This window comes from Thermobia domestica, chromosome 13, assembly GCF_964235325.1.
Source record: "Thermobia domestica chromosome 13, izTheDome1.hap1.1, whole genome shotgun sequence".
NCBI classification, from domain to species: domain Eukaryota; kingdom Metazoa; phylum Arthropoda; class Insecta; order Zygentoma; family Lepismatidae; genus Thermobia; species Thermobia domestica.
Window position 1 is genome coordinate 31266993 of NC_137466.1, and position 21972 is coordinate 31288964.

A 21972-nucleotide genomic window follows, 5' to 3' on the forward strand; every position below is an offset into this window, starting at 1 on the left:
AATAGTGAAAAATTTACTCTTTATTGTATCTTTTAGTGTTTATACAATTTTCAAATTTTTTGGGTAGACCGTGCGTACCAGGCCTACTCGCTAAAGCCGCCACTGGATTTGAGGCTCTTTTGACGACTCGTGTTCTTTTCTACGCGAAATCTTTTTGATCCGGTTGGTTCCTTTTGAAGCTTTGCCTTTTTCCGAGAGCTCTTTAGACGCGTGACTCTTGACCGGGCCTATCTCGGGCTCTTATGTCCGATCCCTTCTGACATGGAAACTTAATAATAATAATAATAATAATAATAATAATAATAATAATAATAATAATAATAATAATAATAATAATAATAATAATAATAATAATAATAATAATAATAATAATAATAATAATAGGTTGATTGCAATGCGTTTATATTAATAGCAACTTACAATTTATATTATATATCTTTGAGGGAATAATCTTTTTGATATGCCATGTTTGGTCATGAGTAAATTTATAATATGCCACGATAGAAAAATATTGCGAAACACTATCTTACAGAACGGAGAGAAAAGCTAACTTCAAATGTTAAATATGAAATATTTTAAATTCTCTGGATACTGGCAACACTGCACTGACGTTGAATTCACATGACTTACACATAAACAAAGTTCCTCATTGGACTTAGAGGGGGGAAATTGGAGGACAAACGGGAAATTTACTTCGCGTGCTGACGTTGTTGAAAGCAGAAAGCACTGGTATTTATTACTCACACATCTGACGAGATAAAACTCTGAAGTCGTATCGGAAGTTCCATCCGTATCAATAAGATAGCATACATACAGTATCAGTGTTCTGTTCTGCAGGAGATACATGTGAGTTTTCTTTCCTTTTACTTTTTTCTTTGTTGATAAAATACTAAAAGTATCCAATTAAGTATTTTAAATACGTATGACAATTTTTTTTTTTTTCGAACTGTGTTGATCTCCGAGTCATACATGACCGATAATAACGGTGATATTGTAAGCTTGAAAAAATCCTGGATCCGACCTTGAATATGTTTTTCTCTCTGAGTGTGTATGTATAGGTATATTCGTGCCTCATCTAGAAGGTAAATGAGTTGAGTTGATTTTGAGTTTAACGCCCCTTTTAGCAGCGAGGCTACATAAGACGGGATCTACTGATTGACGTCGAATCCACACCACATGAGCTCCCGCCGGGAATCAAACCCGGGTCTCCCACGCCAAAGACGCGTACGCTAACCGCATCAGTGGCATAACTACTATGGCGAGAAACACCGCAATGCGGGGGGGGGGGGCGACACTTTCAATGGAGCCTTTACTCTAGCCTCCTAATAGGTCGAATCAACATGCTTTTCAGTTTTGTATTAGTTGGCAATGTTTTTCCATCCTCCCCTTTTTTCTGCTATCTTAGTAAGGGTAGACATGTACGTCAAGCACTTCGAACAAGAAAGATGTGTCTGTCTGTTCGGTCGGCTTTTATAGGCTATATATTTTTCTTCGGCGGGAAATATTGAATCGAACTTTAAAATTAGCGTCTATATTAAACTAGTTGACATGCTAAATTCACAGTTCCATAGTCGTTATACATCTTTGCGTGGTATAGGCCTAGTATCCAAATTTTCCTTTTCATTTTCTGTCAATATAATTCATTTCACTGATGGTGAAATTCTAAGAAAGGCACAGATACTTCAAACAATTTAACAATCGTGATATTGGTTCTTCGTTTCCAATGGAAGTAATTTGCTTTGTGAAACAGCTGAAATGTGAAATAAGTGTTCAGTATGCTGTGTTTAACCTACAAGCCTTTTAATTGTGAAATATAAGTCATTGGTGTCTAGCTTTTCAGAACTTATTAACGCTTATTTGTTGTTTTTCACGCTCCCTGTCTCTTGTCAGTTCTGCGGAGAAGTTCTCAAACTTGAAATTAATATAAAACTGTGTGAGAAGCAGATTGGGCCAAAATAGCTTAAGTAAACCAGCACTGTTCTTAATAAATGTGGACGAAGTTGAAGAAATGGGTGTACGAAAGTCAGTAAAGGATTTTGTGACAGGAAAGCAGTACCGTGCCGTGAAAGCGGGGGGGGGGCGATGGCTCCAGGCGCCGAAGTGAGGGGCGGGGGCAAAATTCGGGAAGAAAAAAGAAAAGATATATATAAAATGTAAGGAAAAGTGATTTTTAAGAAAGTGCTCAAAATCGGCACTTCGCGGCTAGTCTGTCGACCTCACTCGGGGGGGCGGGGGGCGGCGTTGTATACTCTTGCCTCGCGCGCTGATTTTCCACGACACGGCACATCAGAAAAGCAAGAAGAAAAACATTCAATTAATTTCTGCTATTCTTCACGAACACTTAACATCACTGATTGCAAAGAAGTGAAGTCCATCTTCCACTGTAAAGCTAATTGAATAAATTATATGTATAACAAATTGAGTTGAGTTGGTTTTGAGCTTAACGTCCCTTTCAGCAGCGAGGCTATATGAGACGGGACCTTCTGTTTAACGTAGAATCCGAACCACATGAACCCAGCCGAGAATCGAACCCGAGTCTCCCACGCCAAAACCGCGTACGCTAAGCGCGTAGTCACGAAGGAGCTCTTGTATGTATAAGAAAGTGGTTTCCATTTAAAAATATTTACGCCTAGTACTTGTATGAATTTAACTCATTATTCACAGATACAGGGAAGTATGGTTATTTATTATATTATATATCATTCCATAAAGGTGTTATTAAGGCGAGGGGCCCTGGGTATTCTGTTGCGGGGGAGCCCATAAAACGTAATTACGCCACTGAAACGCATAGCCACGAAGGAGCTCTTACAAGGTAAAAACTACCGGGGGGCAACCAGAACGCAAACTATGATAGATATTATGAGTTTCCTGTAAACTTTCAAAAATAGATAGCCTAAGTAATGGCTTCAATTATTTTTTTCACTCAGAAAATTGGGGAGCCTAGGTCCCCCGGTCCCGGGATAGATCCGATTCTGGTCGTAGCCGAGTGTGATCTTGTGAGATCCAGTATACTTTTCCAGAATTCACGGTCGTAGCCAGGCTTGAAGATTTGGTCGGACAAGCATCGTTTTGGATGAAGCTCTAAATATTTTTTTAAGAAACAAGTTTGAGAAGGATATACTAGAAAACAACTGCAAAGTATGAAACGAAATTAAATAAAGAGCACATCCCACGGTTATGCTCTTTTAGGTTAAGGGAGACGACTAGTAGGCAAGTGAATGATGATGGAAGAATTGGTGGAATGAAAAGTTGGAGGAAACAGTAGTACCCTCAGGAAATCCAATGACACGATGTTATCCACCATAAATAAACTTAACTTGGCTGGGGTTCGAACCGGGGCCAACTGAAAATTATGATCGAATGTTGTTATTAGATTTACCAATGTGACTGTATAACTATTACAGTGTTAAACTAAACTGAACAACTGGTTTTACAACACTGAAGAGCAGTGTACGAACTAAATCTTTTTCCTGGGAGAGAGGAATAAATTTCACCTATATAGACCTAGATACCTCTCCCAACCATCACACAGAAATGAAATGAAACATTCTCTCTCTTACTCTCATATATATATCCTATATATGTATGTATGTATAGGTACAGGGTCCAACTGTGATAACTGATAAACCGAAATAGGAATAAAAGCGAATATATCAAGTATTGGTTAAGTATTATTATTAGACTCCCAAACTATGGTATACATAAGTGTCGGAAGTCACTTGTCCGTTCGTCCGTCTGTGACAGGTATCAGAGCAAAAAATAAACGTAGTTAAGTTGTAAATGTTGTGATGAGATATAAGGAGAGGCGGTTTCTTGTAATGATTCAGATATCCCAAGAATAGGTTCCATCTCCTCCGTTAACATGCTGTTCAAACCATAAATGGTTTAAATTAGCCATTTCCGGTTTTAACGCTTGTCGCCATAGAATGGAAACGTTAACATAGCGAGAAGTGATCTTTTCCAAACTATTCAGCGTCTCAAGGAAATGTACGATGAATATTCTCAACATTTTCCAAAAACCGGAAGTTATTCAAATGTATTATTATTTCCGTTTTGAACACTGATTTCCAAGAAGCAAAAACGATTTCGGTAAGAGATATCTAAATGTGGTTTCGTGAAATCGATTCAGCGTCCCAAGAATAAGTTCTATCTCCTTCGTCAACTCTATATTCAAACTGGAAATGGTTTAAATCGGTCATTTCCGGTATCAACGTTCATCGCCATTAAACGAAAACGGTAAGAAATAGTGAGAAGTGGATTTTGCAAACGGCTAAGCGTCTCAACGCAAGGAATCACACTTATCCCGAACGCATTACCAAAACCAGAAGAGGTTCAAATTATTATGACTTCCGGTTTCAGTACTGTTTTCCATGACTATATAGAGCAAAACAATAAGAGATATCGGGACGCTGTTTTCTATAATAAATTCATTGTCACAAAAATAGGTTCCATCTTCATTAACTCTCTATTCAAACCGGAAGTGGTTCAATCTAGCTATTTCCGGTTTAAAACAGCCATAAAACAAAAAATAGTAGACCTAACAGAAAGTGGTAAGCTGTTTCCTGCAATCGATTCAATATGTCAAGACAGAATATCGTCTCAACCGGCAACACTACCAAACCCGGAAGTTGTTAAAATAACTAGTGTTTCCGGTTGCAATTCTGATTTCCATGGAGCAGAAACGGTAAGAAATTTCAAGACGGAGTTTCTTCAATTGGTTCAGCTTCCCATGACTTAAGTTGTATTTCCTTCCTGAATCATTTACTCAATTCTGAATTGGTTGAAATTAACGATTTCAGGTTTCAACCGTTATTGCCTTAGAAGAAAAACGGTAAGGCATAACGAGTAATTGCTTTCTGATATGAATTCAAGGTCCGAGGAACAGATTCTATTTTCAATCTTGATAATTATTGCAACCAGTAGTCATAGATGTAGTGCTTCAAGTATTGAAATCACATAGTTTGGAAGTCTACCGTACTCTCAAAGTGTGAAACGAAACTCCCATGTTATTATTCTCTTCGTATTATAAATATATAATTTCATGCTTTTAGTGAAACTAGATCAACACCCGATTGAGTAAATGTTGTGACACTGTATATAAGGATGATTTTTCAGGAATTTCGGACCTAAACATTTTGTGACCTCCCCCCCCCCCATCAGGTTTTTTAATTTGAATGTGGCAAAAATAGTCTTTTGCACATGAATAGGTAGATAAGAAACAAAAGTGTGTGATTCTAGCGGTAATATTACAGAAACGTTGAGAAGCGAGATGGGTAATAGTTCTGCTCTTGGATCTAGCCTAGAATGAGTTCAGCAATTGGTGCATGATCTATAGCTCTTTGATCTACGATTAAAATCTGAAAAAAAACTTTCCTGTTTACACGTAAAAGAGGAGGAAGGAGGGGGATACACCTAAAAAAAAAAAGTCCGAATGGGATAAAACATTTCAAATTTTAATATCCTTGAAGTCTTGAGGAAAAAAAATCAAATTTGCCTATCCCTATTTCGCTATAGCAGAGGGGGCATATTACCTCATAAAATCCTATAGTTCGACTCAGGTATAGCCAAGAAGAAGCTGGACGATTGGAACGAAACTTGCAGGATCCAAAGCTCTTCGGCGTATCAGAATAAATATCATTTTGTGTTTACATATACATGGGTGAAACCGAAAACATAGGCTGCCACTCAAAAATTGTCCGAATGAAACAAAAATCTAAATTTTAATCTACCTGAGAATGAAGAGTTTTTTTTACCTATCCTTATTTGACGAGAACGGAGATGTATTCATTCCCCCATAAAATCTTATAGTTCTCCTCTAGGATTTAGCCTAGAAAGAGTTATGCAATTGTAACGAAACTTGGCGAGACCCACATTCTTCGGCCTAGGGTACCTCCCTCCAAAGATAATACTTTCCATTTACATACATAAAGAGGACAGGTCGTACTACTTAATGTTTTTCAGAATAGGATAAAACTTGGAAAATTTAATCTCTGTGATATCTTTAAACACACACACACACACACACACACACACAAATAATAGTTTTGTATCCTTTTCTGTCCGTGTTTGACGGTAGTAGATGGAGCATATTCCCCCATTAATATGATTCTGCACTTGTTTCTATCCTAGAAAGAATTTGGCAATTCGAACGAAACTTGTAGGATCTATTGCTCTTCGGTCTACGATTAACACCCAGGAAAAGTAATATTTTCTGTTTATATATACAAGCGGGGGACCGGGAAATAGTGGGAAATCTAAAAAAATCGTCCGAATGGAACAAAATTTGAAAAAGGTAATCTTCCTGACGTCCATAGCTCTTCGCCTAAGATTACTCTCCCTCAAAATATTCTTTAAATTTTTATTCCTATTTGGTGGGAGCAGGGGAAAAATTCCCCGTTATATAAGTGATTCGGCTCTTGGGTCTAGCCCAGAAGGACTGCAACGATTGCAGAGAAACTTAAGTTAGTTAATATTTTCTACCTAGGTAATTCCATATACGAGGGAGAACAGGGGCATATCATAAAAAAAAAGTCTGAATGTGATAACCTTGCAAATTTAATTTCCCTGACATATTTAGAACAAAAATAATTAATAATTTTTCTCCAACCCTGTTTGGCAATAGAAGAGGGAGCATTTTGCCCCATAGTCTAATTTCCTGTGGTTAGGAAGTTTGGCGATTGAAACGAAACTTACAGAAGCCATAGCTCTTTCGTCTACGGCTAAAACCGAAAAAAAATCTTGATAAAATTGAATCTCTCTGACAGCTTGATAATAGCTTTTTTTTTCTATTCTTAGTGGCGTAGGGTAGGTATATTCTCCGATAAAATCCTGTTGTCAGCTCTTGGATCTAACCAAGAAGAAATTTAGGAGTTCAAGCGAAACTTGCAAGATACACAGACTTCCACTTAGGAATAAAATCTATCAAAACTAACCTTTTCTATGTATATACACAAAGGAAACAAGGGTCCTCCCCTTCAAAATTGTCGGAATGGAGTAAATTTGCCAAGTTTAATCTCTTTGGTGTGGTAAGAACGAAAATAATTTTTACTTTTTAATAGCTCCCCGAGTCCCGAGGAAAGGGATGTAGATTTTTATTCCTTGTTCTTTAACATGAGCGCCCACAGTGGTTTATTAATGCCCTCCCCCCTGGTCTAATGGCTAGCACGTGCGCCTTTGATGTGCGTGGTCCCGGGTTCGATCACCGGTACGAGAGACTGGCATTTTAACTGTCCTCGATATTTCTGTGTTCATGTCCCTTTAGCTTACTAATAAAACAAGTCAAATTAAGTAGCTAGAAACTAGTAATAAGTAGATAAGCAAGTTGATCAGGCACGTTCGGTGAATCAGTTAAGTTTGTTTTTTTTTAATGGTAGAGCGTTCACCTCTAGTGCATGGGGTCCCTGGTGCGATCCCTGCTTGCGCCAAGTTAACTTTGAGTGGACAATCACCGTGTGGGTGGGTTTTCCTAAGGTGCTCCCGTTTCCTCCTACTTTCTTCATTCCACTATTTCATTCATTTTTATCATCACCGTCTCCTTTAGTCCACACGGCATATCGTGGGACGTAAAATTCAAAGATTCATTTCATCTTTAACATCTACAAAAACCCAGCTGTACAGAGAAGCCAAGCTGTTTTAACATCAGAGCGTCTATTGTGGAGTTCATCATCGCGTGGAGATACATCATTCCATGACGTCACGACAGGAATATACGATACAATAACTTCCTCTTTACTTTTGTTAGCCAAGCTTCCTACAACGCAATTAGTCTGTTGTAGAATAGATATTAAAATAGTTGAGTTCTGTGTACACTAGAGTACATTTATTCTTTGTCTTATGGAAATACATTCTGTTTAGATGGTGGGCTTTTTGGAGTCTAAAAACGGCGAAACTTAAATAATTAAAAAATCATTCTCATAATTAATACTCATCATACCTACTAAATATTTAAACCCTTCATGGTCGAGGCCAATTCATTTATTCATTTTCATCATTTTTTACAATAAAAAGAGAAATCCATGCGTCAGGAGAATGACATAATGTTTTAATTTGATGCTCATAACTGGCAGTCAGAGACTCACATACCCTTAAGCGTTAAAACAAGGATCATCTTTAACTATAGTAGTTAAAAAGTAAAGGAGTCAGAGCGTAAAAGAATAGAGAGAACATAAAATAATAAAGCGGCATGTATGGCATAATACTAAGTTTTAATTACGAGATCCATACAAACCTATATAAATTTATTGTATGTTTTAGAAAATAATACACAGGCTCACTAAAATCCATGTGAATTATTGCTTCTCTTTGAGTTATGATCTCTTTCTGTGAACTCGAACTATTTTGTTGGTACCTTATTCGAGCCACATGCTTTGAAAAATCATGTAGCGTTTTTATTAGCTCATTTGCTATTTTTGAAACTGTCGTACTTACTTTTTCTTTAACAACTTTTTTCACTGATTTGACCGATCCATTGCAATCTGTATAATTTTCAGTTTTTGTGATCCACTTTGAATATTCAGCTTCATGATCATGAAATTCCTTGAAGATCATTGTTTTCTTATTGCCTTTTTCACATTCTCTTAATAAACACTGTTCCTCTTGCGAGTCACAGCAAATTATTTCTAACACCGAGCTTTGTTTTGACACATCTAAGCAACCACATGCGTAGAGACTTTTGTTAACATTTCCATATTTGAATGCCTCACACACTTGCACATTTCTCTTTCACCGTTCGGCCGGTACCGAGCAGGGTTGGCTGGTTTAAACCTGGTTTAAACCAGCTGTCTCCCCTCCCCCCCCCCCCCAAAAAAAATGGTTTAAAACGAAAAATGTTTGTAAAATATAAGTGTTCGTAAAATCTTGATAAATACACATTTGTGCGACATCAGGTTTTACTTCCGTATATTATTCATATTATAGGCAGGCCTAAATTCTCCATTCATTACTCAGATATTATACTACAAAAGCAACTCTTTTTTTAAAATAAGTTTATGAATGTTTCTTTTGTGATTATTTTATAATTTTTTATTATTATTGTTATGCAGTTGCAATCAAAGGAAAATTCTAAATATTGTTTAGTTTAAATAATGTTTACTATTGATAAAATACATCGAAATGCCGTACTTTTTCGGGGGGGGGGGATACAAACCCTACGAGATGCATTTATTGAAATCAGAAGTATCTTTGGTATCTATTTATGTGTACATGGGTCAGAGCCAAAGTGGACTCAAATAATTCGTACCTTTATTCACTTTTCTTACTGATATACAAATTAAGTCGTTGTATTTGTTTAACTTGGAATAATAAAAGTCGTAGTGAACAAACTTAGACCAAATTAGTTCTTCTGTACTCTGCAGTACTTTGAAATTGTCCATATGTAATTCTGTATAATGGTTTCCCTTGTGCAACTGTTTATCTTTTTGTCTTGAAATGACTTGACAATTATATTAACAAGTATGTAAAGAACAGTATAAAGTATTTTTTATCAGGAGCCCTTCGGAATCTTCAGACGTATTGCATTTGTGGCCAATGACACAATCCTTTTTTTCCTGGAAATATTTTACTGAGTCTCGTTCGTAAAACGAGACGATACCCGTTGAAGCTCCAGAATAGCTCTCTTGCTCACTCCGGCATTTTCTGCCTCTAACATTTTTACGCTTCCTCTCTTCAGAAATCTAGATGCGGGACATCTTATGCTTTTTTAACATGTTTCCTCGGGTAATTAAGTATACCATTCGTTTTATTTCCCTCTGAGTCCCCACCCTTCATTGTCTCAATTGATTATGTTAACTGTTGATTTATAACCTCATCAAAGAGAAGACTGTTTCTTATTTCACTCTTATTTCTTGAGTCTATGAGCATTCCTACTTTCTTTCTTGGACTTAAAAGTTATTTTTTTGTCTGAGCTAATTTCCTTAGAAGATTTCGTTTTCAATCTTTGCAGCCGTGTCTTGTATTTATCCAACTTTCTCTTCAGATGTTTAATCACTTAATCTTTTGTTCTCTACTCGCGTTTTTTCCTATTCTGTTGTCTTTCTAATTTCTGCCACAATTTTGGGGAGATATGGAATATACTTGCCTTCCGAAGCACTGTCTGGTGGGATAATATTAAAAGAAATATTCGTATTACTTGCTATTCCCCACCTTTGTCTTATTCTCGCTGTGTTTTGACGTTACTGTTTTCTCTTGATTAGCTTTTCTCTTTCTGGCATTTCTTTTATGAACTTAAACCTGTTCTTTCTTTCGTCTTCTTTGGTATTTCATTCTGGACACTTTTTTCAATTCTGCAGCGAAGGAAGGACACTCTGCAGGTTTTTTGCTTCAGTCTCTCACATCTTCGACATTCAGCTTCTTTTCTTTCTTTTTTCTTTTTTCTTTTCTTCTTTTTTCTTTCTTTTTTGTTTTTTAACGAAGACGCTTTTCATTACTTTGCTTCTTTCTCGCCATCTGCAAGTGGCAAGAAAGTTCATTAGAAAACCCCTTAAAAGTAAGTCTGGGGTCTCTGACTCCTGATAACGCAGTAGTTGCCATTCTCCTGGCACGAAAATGCCAGGAGAATGACTGCATAATTATGACAAGAGAATGACATTTCACTAATATTTCGTTAAAATTTTACACCCTATTTATCTGTTACATGAAATGTTCTACCCATTTTAAACATATTTGTTTTGTCTCTCTCAAGAAAGCTAATTAATTTACATATTATAGAAAGCAAACTAGAATTACTTATCAGAAGAATGACTGGAAATGCAGGAAAGAATCACACATCTACTTCGCAGTACACTCACTCAGAAACTGGCTGACGTAACACGCAGGTTGAACAGTGTTGTCAATGTCACAGATATAAAACATACTATTTGTACGAAAATGAATTTTTACGATTTTGTACATGTAATCAAATGTGATCTTGAAAGAGTCGAGAAATCACCCAAAAGATTGACAGAGTTTGATGTTATGCAAATTATTATTAAAAATATTCTTTTTTTCTGGTTTTGAATTGGAAAAGTGCCATATACGTAAAATATTTTGTGAATTTTTTTACTTAGAATTGACAACAAAAGAAAATATACAAGAGTTATTAGTAATATTTGTATATACATAGGGAAATCGAGGAGAATGACATTTCTGTTCATCTTTTCTCTCAAAATATATGAAATTATTACAAAATACGTAAAAAGTACTGATTACCAGTTTGATATATTTATAAATAATAAGCCTCTCGAAAAGAACTCATTTTTAAAAACAATTTTTTGACTTATTACTGGAAGACTTCAAAAGATCAATCTATTTGCAAACGACCCATATATGTACCGACCAATCTGTATCAAAATTTCAACTCAGATGGGGTTCTTGCTTGGGATGGCTTTTATCATTTCACTTCGACGATAGAACTTAGGGGAGGAGGAGGAGCTGGAGATATATATAAAAATCAATATATATACTGTATATATAAATGAAAATGACTGTTTCTGACTTAATAACTCATGAACCACCTGACCGATCTAGATCAAACATTCAACCAGTGGTGTAGCAATAGGGTAGGCAGAGTAGGCATTGCCTACGGGCACAGGGTGTCTCGGTATATTAGGGAGCGCCCCAGGTTTTTAATTAAAAAAAGAAGGAAATTATAAAATTGAATATTGAAGCCTCAAATTTTCGCGGTCTTCTTTTCCGAACATGGCAAGAATAAGAATTCCTACTCAATTCGCTCGCAGTTTATTGCATTTGCGTATAAAGTTATTGGCATTACTGTAAACTCGTTAAGGGTATAGCACTGTATGATTAAGAAATTAATCCGCCTGTATTAATACGATATCAGTCCTATATTACATATACTAAGCTTGCTAACTTTAAATAAAACTCCCCTGCGTAACAGGCTTTTGACAATAATAACAAATTCTATATGACCTATAAAATCTGGACTGAAACAAGTTTAAAAATGTTGCCATGATTATGAAACACAGCACATTTGCCACGTACCGCGGCTACACAAAACCAAGCACAAGCGCCAAGGGTAGAGCAAACCGGGAAACTGCCTTGGGCGCTAAAATCAGGGAGCACCTAAACGAGCGTTCAAAATACATTTTCGAACGTATTTTCTAATATCATGGTAGTAAAATGTAAAATATAAGCTAGGACTAAGTAGGGGGCAGCCAAAAAGACTCTTTGGCCGAGTGAAAACTTTGCCTTCGTCCGCTCCTGATACTAAGATGACGTAATGTTAAATGGATGAGGAGGATGCTGACCTATTTTGGCGCTAATATCAACATTATTGGATAGTAATAATTAGCTGATCTTTTAAAGTACTGAATGCAATATTACTTACAGTATTTTTGTAGACGTGATGACTTGTCTCTTTAGATAGTTTCAGATAAGTTAGAAGGAAAAGAAAGCCAGTGCCGAAAATATTCTTTGATGAATTGGCACAAGATACGCAATTTTTGACCCTCTCAAAGAATTCGAGATCAAAGTGCCTATCCTCGACTCCGTAGTAGTAAACATGAGGTACGCTTCGAAGGAATGAGGAAACTTTGTAAAAGACATTCGTTCTTATGCACGTCAATGTTACGAATCACTCCTGAAGAAGAGGTCACCAAGCAGTCTGTTTGCGCTTCTGTACACAAGATTTATCCAGTGACTTTCCAGGAGAATGTGAACCTTCAAAGACAACTTTTCAAGACAGACTTTCAAATCTTTCAACCAACGAAGAGATTCTTCCTTTCATTACCAAAATCTGACCTCATCTCACCTCATCTCAGCATTTCTATCTCACCTCATCTCAGCATTTCTATCTGACCTCATCTCAGCATTTCCATTTCACCTCATCTCAGCATTTCTGTCTGACCTCATCTCAACATTTATATCTCACCTCATCTCAGCATTTCTATCTGATCTTATCTCAGCATTTCCATCTGATCTCATCTCAGCATTTCCATCTGACCTCATCTCAGCATTTATATCTGACCTCATCTCAGCATTTCCAGATCTGGTGGCTGCGCTTTGTTTGTTTGTAACTCTTCCTGTTACAATTGCAACTACTGAGTGATCATTCTCTAAGTTAAAATTAATCAAGACATATCTCAGAAACAGTATGATCCAATAACGCCTTCGGGGTGTGGCCATGCTGAGTACTGAGCAAACAAGAGCTCATGAATTGAACACCTCTGATCTGTTAACAGAATTTGCAGAAGCAAAAAACTGAAAATAGAAAACTGCTTATAAGCGGTTTTACGAAGTTTATTATTTGTTTTATAATTATGTAAAATCGTAACATACTATATATATTCATTTGAAATGCTTTTGGTAATACTGGTTGACGCAATACTGTTTATTTACACTACCACTGCAAAAAATCCGAATTTTACATCAGTAGCCTATATTTTTAATGAACAGTGCACTCTGTTAAGTTTACTTTTAAAAGACATACCACAACGATATAACAAAAACGGTCAACACCCTCCCACTGATAATAATTTTTCGTTTATGGCCGTTTCTGCGCATACGCATAAGTTACAGATTATCATGCATGGGGCCTATTCGATGGGTGAGGGGACGCCACTAGGAATTTTGCCTAGGAGCGCCAAAGGCCATTGTTACGCCACAGCTTTCAACATAGATGTGGTTCGGTTCTGGAGTGGTTTCCATCATTTCACTTTGATGGTACAACGCCACAGCTTTCAACATAGATGTGGTTCGGTTCTGGAGTGGTTTCCATCATTTCACTTTGATGGTACAACGTAGGGAAAGGGAAGATATATTTTTAAAAAAATGAAAATGAAACTGACTGTCTTTGTGACTTAGTAACTCTTGAACCACCCGACTGATCTCGATCAAATATTCAAAATAGTTGAAGTTCGGACCTGGGAAGGTTTTTCTTTTATCATATCACATTGACGGATTGACGGTGTAACTTAGGGGAGGGGGAGGATATTTAAAAATAATCGAAAATAACCGATATTAGTATGTCGAATCTATAGCTTTCGGGTCGCTGAGTTGAACACTGACACTTCCGATGCTGTTTAACTCCAAATTCAGCCCAACAACTTGGGGAAGGGGATATACGAGATGTGGCAAGTAAATAACGAGACTGGTATCATAAATGTGATGTATTGCAAAGAAAGTTAAAATTGACTGTTATCCCCTTCAACATACTCCCCTCCCCTATCAATACACCGCTGCATAGTGCCTTCCATTGTTCAAAGCAATGCTGTAGGTCATCAGATGTCACACTGTTCAACAACTCTGCCATTTTTCGTTTTACCTCTTCCACAGACTGAAAGTGTGTTCTCTTCAATGCACTTTTCACTTTTGGGAATAGATGAAAGTCACAGTCAGCCAGGTCTGGGAAATACGGAGGATGATCGAGCACAGGAATGCGCTTGGCTGCTAAAAACTGCTTCACAGAAAGGGGATTATGGACAGGTGCATTGTCTTGGTGGAGGATCCATGCATCGTTCTTCCGATGAGATCTCGAAAACTACAGGCTCTAGAAAGATGACGTTTTCACTGATCGATTGCAAATTTCATGTAGATTGTCCAGTTCTAATTGAATATTTAAAAAACATGGGCACTATTTCTTTATTACATTTTTACGAGTACATTAGAAGTGTTGAAATTAAAGCATCATATCCTAAGCATTATACCACACTGTTGCATTATACCATTATTCCATTATATTCTATTATTCCATTATACCATTATTGCGTTGTAAGCATTATACCATTATTCCAACACCACACTGTTGTATATAGGGGTTGTATATGCCTCAGGCGTTTGATTCATGGCCAAATAATAATGGAAAAGGAAGGATAACTTTTCTCCTGTCCAAGATGAACCTTTTTTGGGGGGTGTTTTGCCCAATGAACACCATATTAATTGTGTATGTAATCTATTTGCTTATTACATACTGCATGCAAGAATGAAATGAAATGATATTAAATCTGTGATTTTTACGTCCCACGGTTATGCTGTTTAGGCTAAAGGAGACGGGGACGATGAGTAATGAAGGAAATGATGGAATGAAGAAAGTGGGAGGAAACGGGATAACCCCGAGAAAACCCACGGTGTTTGTCCACGACAAAGTTCACTTGGCGGGGGCTGGGATTGAACCCGGGACCCCAAGCACCAGAGGTTAACGCTCTACCACTGAGCCACCGCGTGCATGCAAGAAGAAAGAAAACACTGGTCATATATGAATTAAAAACTCCAACCGGAAGCAGGCTCAAATCTTGCAAACGGTACGAGATATTGAGAAAAAATAATCGAAAAAAGTCTCCCCTTTATGATACGCCTTGGCTTTTTTTACTCAATACGTCTTTCACTTGTGTCTGTAAAGGGACATGTACAGATGTTGTAAGGAATGATAAGGAGATTTATGCTCATATGCGAATGATGCGCTGTATAGAGAGCGCAGGTCAGCTAGTCGAAAATATATATTATTGTATATATAGTTATATATATTAGTGCCGAATTCATAGTTTTCGGAGTCGCTGAAACGAACAGTGACACTCGATGCAGTTTAAATCCATAGCCCTTTACGTCCTAAATGAACCGTATTCTCCATGCGAAAAACGAATATTGTGCAACTATATACAATACTTGCGGGATGGGGTGAACCTATTCTATGCTTCATTAATTCTTTCATGTTTGTATTGAATCATATGGAGTAAGAAAGGTTTATCTCGTAGTGACCCTTTCTGAAATTGTTGGGAGCTTAAATAGGTGGTCAGTTGCTCCGTGCCCCCCCACAAATTACGGTAATGCGTATGGGATTACATCACCTCTAAATGTTAAGAAGAGTATATAGGCCTACACGAGTTCCATAAATCACTTGTCATTAGCAATTCATTTCAAATGCCTTTGTATCAAATGATTTCTGGCCAATATCCAGACAAGACCAGGCAGACGAAAGAATTTGTTTTATTGAAATTGAGATACTGTCACATGCCATTCTAGCAGTTTGAATGTTCATGTAATCGTGCTCACCTAAGCTAACTTGAAGATTGGTTGAGTTGAGATTACTAACTCTTGCAGCACCGACGCTGTATGAAACGTAGATGGTGGACCTACACCATGACGTGGGATCCGAATCAAATGAGCAGCATAGACCGAAAATCGAACTTGGGTCTCGCGCTATTACTTCAAGAAAGGTACACAAGATATTTTGAAGTTTGGATTATAATTGCATTGTGTATACGCAGGGAGATGCTAAAGCAAATAAGGGGCAAACGATCCACGGTGATTTCATCTGCCTCAAAACATGTATTCTGAAGTAACTCAAGTAATATACTATCCTTTCCGGTGTACAGGGAAAATCTTCCCCCGCTCAAACAAAAAAAAAAAAAAAAAAAAAAAAAATCACTGCCCCTACGTTTTCCCCGTCCCCTAAAAATTTGACACTGGCTCCTCACTGTGTATACGGACGATCGGGTGAGATTGTAATTGGGTTATCTAAAGGAATATAATATTGTGTTGCACACAGGATCACAAGATCATTTAAGTATGTGGGGAGGATTAAAAGTCCAAATACATTATTTTCATATAAAGTAAGAAAACTACACACGTTCTAACTCATTCCAGTTAAATGGATAAATAATGTGAGGACGTAACGTGGAAGGCTTTTATTTAGAATCTGAACATGAAGAAGGGGGCATGTTTATCCATGTTTATCTGGAGAGTGATATTGTTAGAGAGAAAAGTGAACGAAACGATGAAAAAATTAAGGTCATCATTATTATTGTTATAGTTACTATTGATGTCAACATTTCCACCTAAAGTCTAGGTTATACAGGGTGGTTCTTTTAAAACTCACGGATTTCATTTGGGTCTAGAATTTCTGTCTGAAGTCCGATTTTCATGTGGTTTGTGGCAAATGATCAACGAAGGATGGGAGATTTATGGGACTATGTGTACTGGTTTAAATTCGTCCGAAGTAATATCGATCACGCCTCAAGAAAAACAGCAAATTTTTGCCAGTGTACCTTACAACTGGAATGAGGTTTTGGACATTTTAAGCGAAATTGCAGAATTCAAATTAAGTGTTAGTCAGAATACAAATCAGGGTGGATTGACTTAAATCAGTCTGATTTTAATCACGATTTAAGTCAAGATTTAATTTACTTGATTTTTAAAATAAAAATCGTTGATTTAAATCAAATTCCGAAATAAATTAATTTAAATTAAAAGTAAATAAAATTCAGTTTCTGTTCTGTTATTTCGATTATGGAAGATAATAATCATAACACAATTGACACTCGAATGTACAGTATGTACAGCATAGTATGAAAACAAATGTCATGCAGAGGAAGATTAGGGAAAATCCCATTTTGAACGGGTAACGGAGAAATCCTACTTTCTTCTCTTCGTAACATTGGATTTGGGTTTTTAAATCGTTAACTATTTCAACAGGGAAATCACCATCGACATTTAAGACAAAAATTCTTTTGTGTGGCCGTCTGTTTGTTCCCAGATAATAGGGCATATTTAGAGGGGTCCTAACCCCTCTCCTAAATCCTTTTGATTTTATAACTTTAGGCGAAATTTATCTATTTCGTGCCGCAAGCTAGTTACGATTTTATAAAAATATACCCCTGCCAAATGTCAATAACTTTCATGACAAAAAGTGTGATTTTGATAAACGTTGCTATCACCTATTTTTAGGTGATAGCGTAGAATCTTCATTATTCGATTAAAAAAGTGCCAATGAAGCTTCTACTTCGGTTTTTTCACCAAGGCATTGTAGAACACATTACGGATCCTTTCATGTCTTTCTGTGTCGAGACATAGGGTGTGATGACGTCATAAATTTAAAAAGATATTTTTGTTATCCCTATTTTTATTATTTTGTGGCTGGCTTACATTTTGCATTCAGAAGACTGAAATTTTGGACACTCGTTCAGTGCACCCCTGAGTATTTTTCAGATGTTTTCAGATCTGTGTATGTAAACATGGGGGCCCAGAGGGGCAAAAATGTGGAACAAAAATAGCAAAAAATAGCTTTTTTTTTTGCGATTTTCCCGCCTCAGATGGAGACATGTGAATGGTAGCATTTGAAAGGTTGTTCTATTCTTAAGAGAATGATCTTAGGATAAATAGGGATGTCTTAGGAAATTATTACCTGGGATCCTGTTTTATACGGGAATGTGGGGTATTTGGAGGATAATATTTTTCGCGGGCTTACTTTTGCCTTAGCAGATTGAAATTTTGCACACTCAGTCAGTACACCCCTTAGTATGTTTTCTCTGCCTTAAAACAGGGAAGGGGGTCCAGGGAGGTAAAAATTTAAAAAAAAGGAATTTTTAACAAAATCCTTCGTGATTTTCCGGCCCCAGATACACAATGGAGACATTTAAATGGTACCATTTGAAAATCTGTTTTATTCTGAAGAGAATAACGTACAAATCATAATCGTAGGATAAATAGAGATGTCTGAGGAAATTTTTATATTGCATCCGGGTCATCTGGGGCATTGTAGGATGTTCTTACCTCATTGTTAAATATTTTTCCTGTCCTTACTATTCAAGATAGAAGTTTGAAATTTTGTACACACATTTAGTATATCCCTTAGTATTTCCCTGTTGATTTTGAGATCTGTGCGTCAACACAGGAGAGTCCAGAGGGGATCAAAATTTGAAAAACGAATTCATAAAAATCCCGATTTCTCTCAAAATTCCCCCTTCAAGGGCATGATAGGGAAATGTAATGTTGCCGTTTCAAAGGCTGTTGTATTCTGAAGAGAATGAGGTATGAACCATGATCCTAAGATAAATAAATAGGGATGATGTAGCTGCTCGACTGAAAGTCTATAATTTACCTAAAAGAAGTCATAATTTAAAACGGTTAAGAAACATTATTTGGGATTGATATAGGTTAACGATTGGGGATTAATTCAAAATTCAACCGCAATACTTTCACTTAAATGGCATAAATTAGCATTTAATACTAATTCCTAATGCTTTTTCTCCAGTGTGACTTGTATTATATGATTTGGGTACAAAACCTCGCGGCGACAACCTCGCTGTCCAAAACCTTGCCGCGCAAAATCTCGACGGGCCGAAACCTCGCCCCCCAAAACCTCACGGGCCAAAATCTCGCTGGGCCGAAACATCGCGTCCCAAAATCTCGCCTGGCCAAAACCTCGTGGTCCTGATCTTCGGACACAGAATCTCGCCTGGTCTAAACTACGCGGGACGTAATCTTGCCTGAGAAGAAATGTCGTTAGTATAAAACCTCGTCACGGCGGTTTCTTCGATACAAAATTCTCTATATATTGCTATATGTGTATATTTTGTAATAACACATAATTGCATTAAAATAATGACAAGAAAATATTCTAACACATGCTTTGAGTTCAGTCGATTTTAGTTTAGCGTCCCTTTCAGCAGCGAGGCTATATGAGACGTGGACCTACTGATTAACGTGGAATCCGAACCACATGAGCTCCCGCCGGGAATCGAACCCGGGTCTCCCACGCCAAAGGCGCGTACGCTAACCACTTAGCCACGAAGGAGCTCTCTAACACATACTTTGAAATTCTGTATATATAAAAATGAAAGTTACTGAGTTTGTGACATCATACTTTTTCAGCCAGCTAACCGATCTCGATCAAATTTTCAACATAGATGAGCCTCGGGCCTGGGATGTCTTTTATAATTTCACTTTGACGGCATAATGAAGTGGAGGGGGAGATATATAAAGCTTAATAACTAGAACCACGAGACCAATCTCGATCGAATTGGCACACAGATCAGGTTACCACCTGGGATGTTTTTCATCTTTTCACTTTGACGGGAAGGCAGAGGGGAAACATATAGAAATTCATAAAAATGAAAGTGGCTGCGTTTGTGGCTTAATAACTCTTGAACCACCCGACCGGTCTCGATCAAATTTTCAACATAGATGGAGTTTGAGCCTGGGGTGGTTTTTATTTCACTTTGACAGTGACCTTAGGAAATTCTAACAAAATCGAATATTTATGAAAGTGTGAAATAATATGAGAGTTTTTACGTCCCTCGATTATGTCCTGTAGGTTAAAGAAGACGTAGATGATCAGGCTGAAGGAAATTATGGAATGAAGGAAGTGGGACAAAATGGGAATACCCGGAGAAAGTCCACACACACGATGTTTTATATTATTATTATTATTATTATTATTATTATTATTATTATTATTATTATTATTATTATTATTATTATTATTATTATTATTATTATTATTATTTGTAATATGGAATTGCGTATTAAAAAACTCATTGCGTAAACTTTAAGGAAAGGTTTCATTCCGCAAGTTTTTGCCCAAGTGACATTTTCGTCCGCGAGGTTGTGACCAGGCGAGATTTTGGCTCACGAGGTATTCCCCGGCGATATCTTGGCCCGCGAGGTTTTCGTCCGGCGAGATTTTATCCCGCGAGGTTTTGGGCGGCAAGGTTTTGGCCCACAAGATTTTGGGCGGCGATGTTTCGGCCACGAGATTTTGTCCGTATCCCGTATTATACGAAGAGAAAGATTTGATTTAAATAAAAAAAAATCGATTCCAATCCCAAAAAATCATCAAATATGATTTTTTTTTTTTAAATCATGATTTTTTCCACTTTGATACAAATTAAGTGTTAGTAGTAACACCCATAATTTACACGTGGATAGCTATAGCCGGTTTCTTGCCACAAACGACGGAAAGATTTCTTGGGCGACCTAAGAATTCGATAACTGACATTTTCCATAACAACCGCCTGCGGGGTCCGATGCGCCCCTGTCTCACTCAGAAGCGATCCTGTTTCTTCCAATTGTATTTACTAGCGACCACATTATGTTCCTGTCTGGGGCATAACGTGAAGCAAAGTTGTTTCTGAATGCCCTTTGCATAGCAACAACAAATTCCGTTCTCCAAAACTTTTAACGACAATCTGGTGTTGTTCCAAAGAATACACTATTCTCACTGTTTCCTTATTATACTCACACAGTAGCACAGAACAGTACAGCACAATTCCCAATACAGCGGCTTAGTTTCCTGCTTCTTCTTGAACTTGGTGAGGTTGCCATCTAACGAATAAAATCTCAAATCTCAATTAAGCCTGACAAAAGCACCTGCTGTTGACAACTCTACTTCAATCGAACATTTTTGTCTACGGTTATATATTTACGGTAGGTAAGGAAACGAGTTCATGGAACAAGTATTAGATTTGTGGATACCTGGTTCATAAGGAGATTAAATAATACATTTTTGCAACAATAGCAAGTTTCTTGTCAGTTATTTTGATAATTAAACGTCGAGATCACTTTCTGTAGTAGAACGCATACTTCTAGTGTGTGAGGTCCGTGGTTTGATCCCAGCCAAGTAAGTGTGGGGAGCACAATATCGGGTCCGTGGGTTTTCTCGCGGTACTCCCGTTTCCTCTCACATTCTCATTCCACCGATTCTTCCATCTTTATTAGCCTAACGGGCAAATCATGGGAAGTTAAACTGAAAGATGTCATTTGATTTCATTTTTACTTTCTGTATTTATGCCTCTGAGGCAAATCTCACCTTTGCAACTTTTTCTTTCCTGGCAAGCTGGAAATTGCATTATTCTAAGTTTAATATTAACTCTTTAAAGAATAAGAATTTAGAAAATTGAGCTCGATAATTCCCAAACAGATATAATGCATCCTGTTGTCTCAATTCGGTTAATTTAGGTTCATACCTTGGGACAAGATGGCTTGTTTTATTTCAATTGCATGACAGTTCCTTCCGATATAAAAGGGCTGCATCTCGATTGTGTAGTGTGTCCAAGCTGTGGCCACGGACCTAGAATTGTGAGGTTAAGATTTCTGGACATTGGATGAAGGTTCTTGTGCGAACTACATCTTACAAGTAGAACTAACGAAAAACACTTTCTATATATAGATCGTACAAATCACTAACAATTTAGGGTGTGATTTAGTAAAATCTACCCATTTATACAACATCAAAGAAGAGTGTGGGGCTGGAAAGGAAACAGC

The 21972-nt window shown here is 37.2% G+C and overlaps 1 protein-coding gene across 1 annotated transcript in view; it reads left to right on the top strand.

Annotated features, from left to right (window-relative positions):
• The first annotated feature begins 683 nt into the window (after positions 1-683).
• Positions 684-21972, top strand: part of LOC145668076 (heat shock 70 kDa protein cognate 4-like) — a 98687-nt gene continuing 77398 nt past the window's right edge. Inside the window, exon 1 of the mRNA XM_081735583.1 lies at positions 684-846. The gene's annotated coding sequence lies outside the window, so the exon portion shown is untranslated. The remainder of the gene's footprint in view (positions 847-21972) is intronic.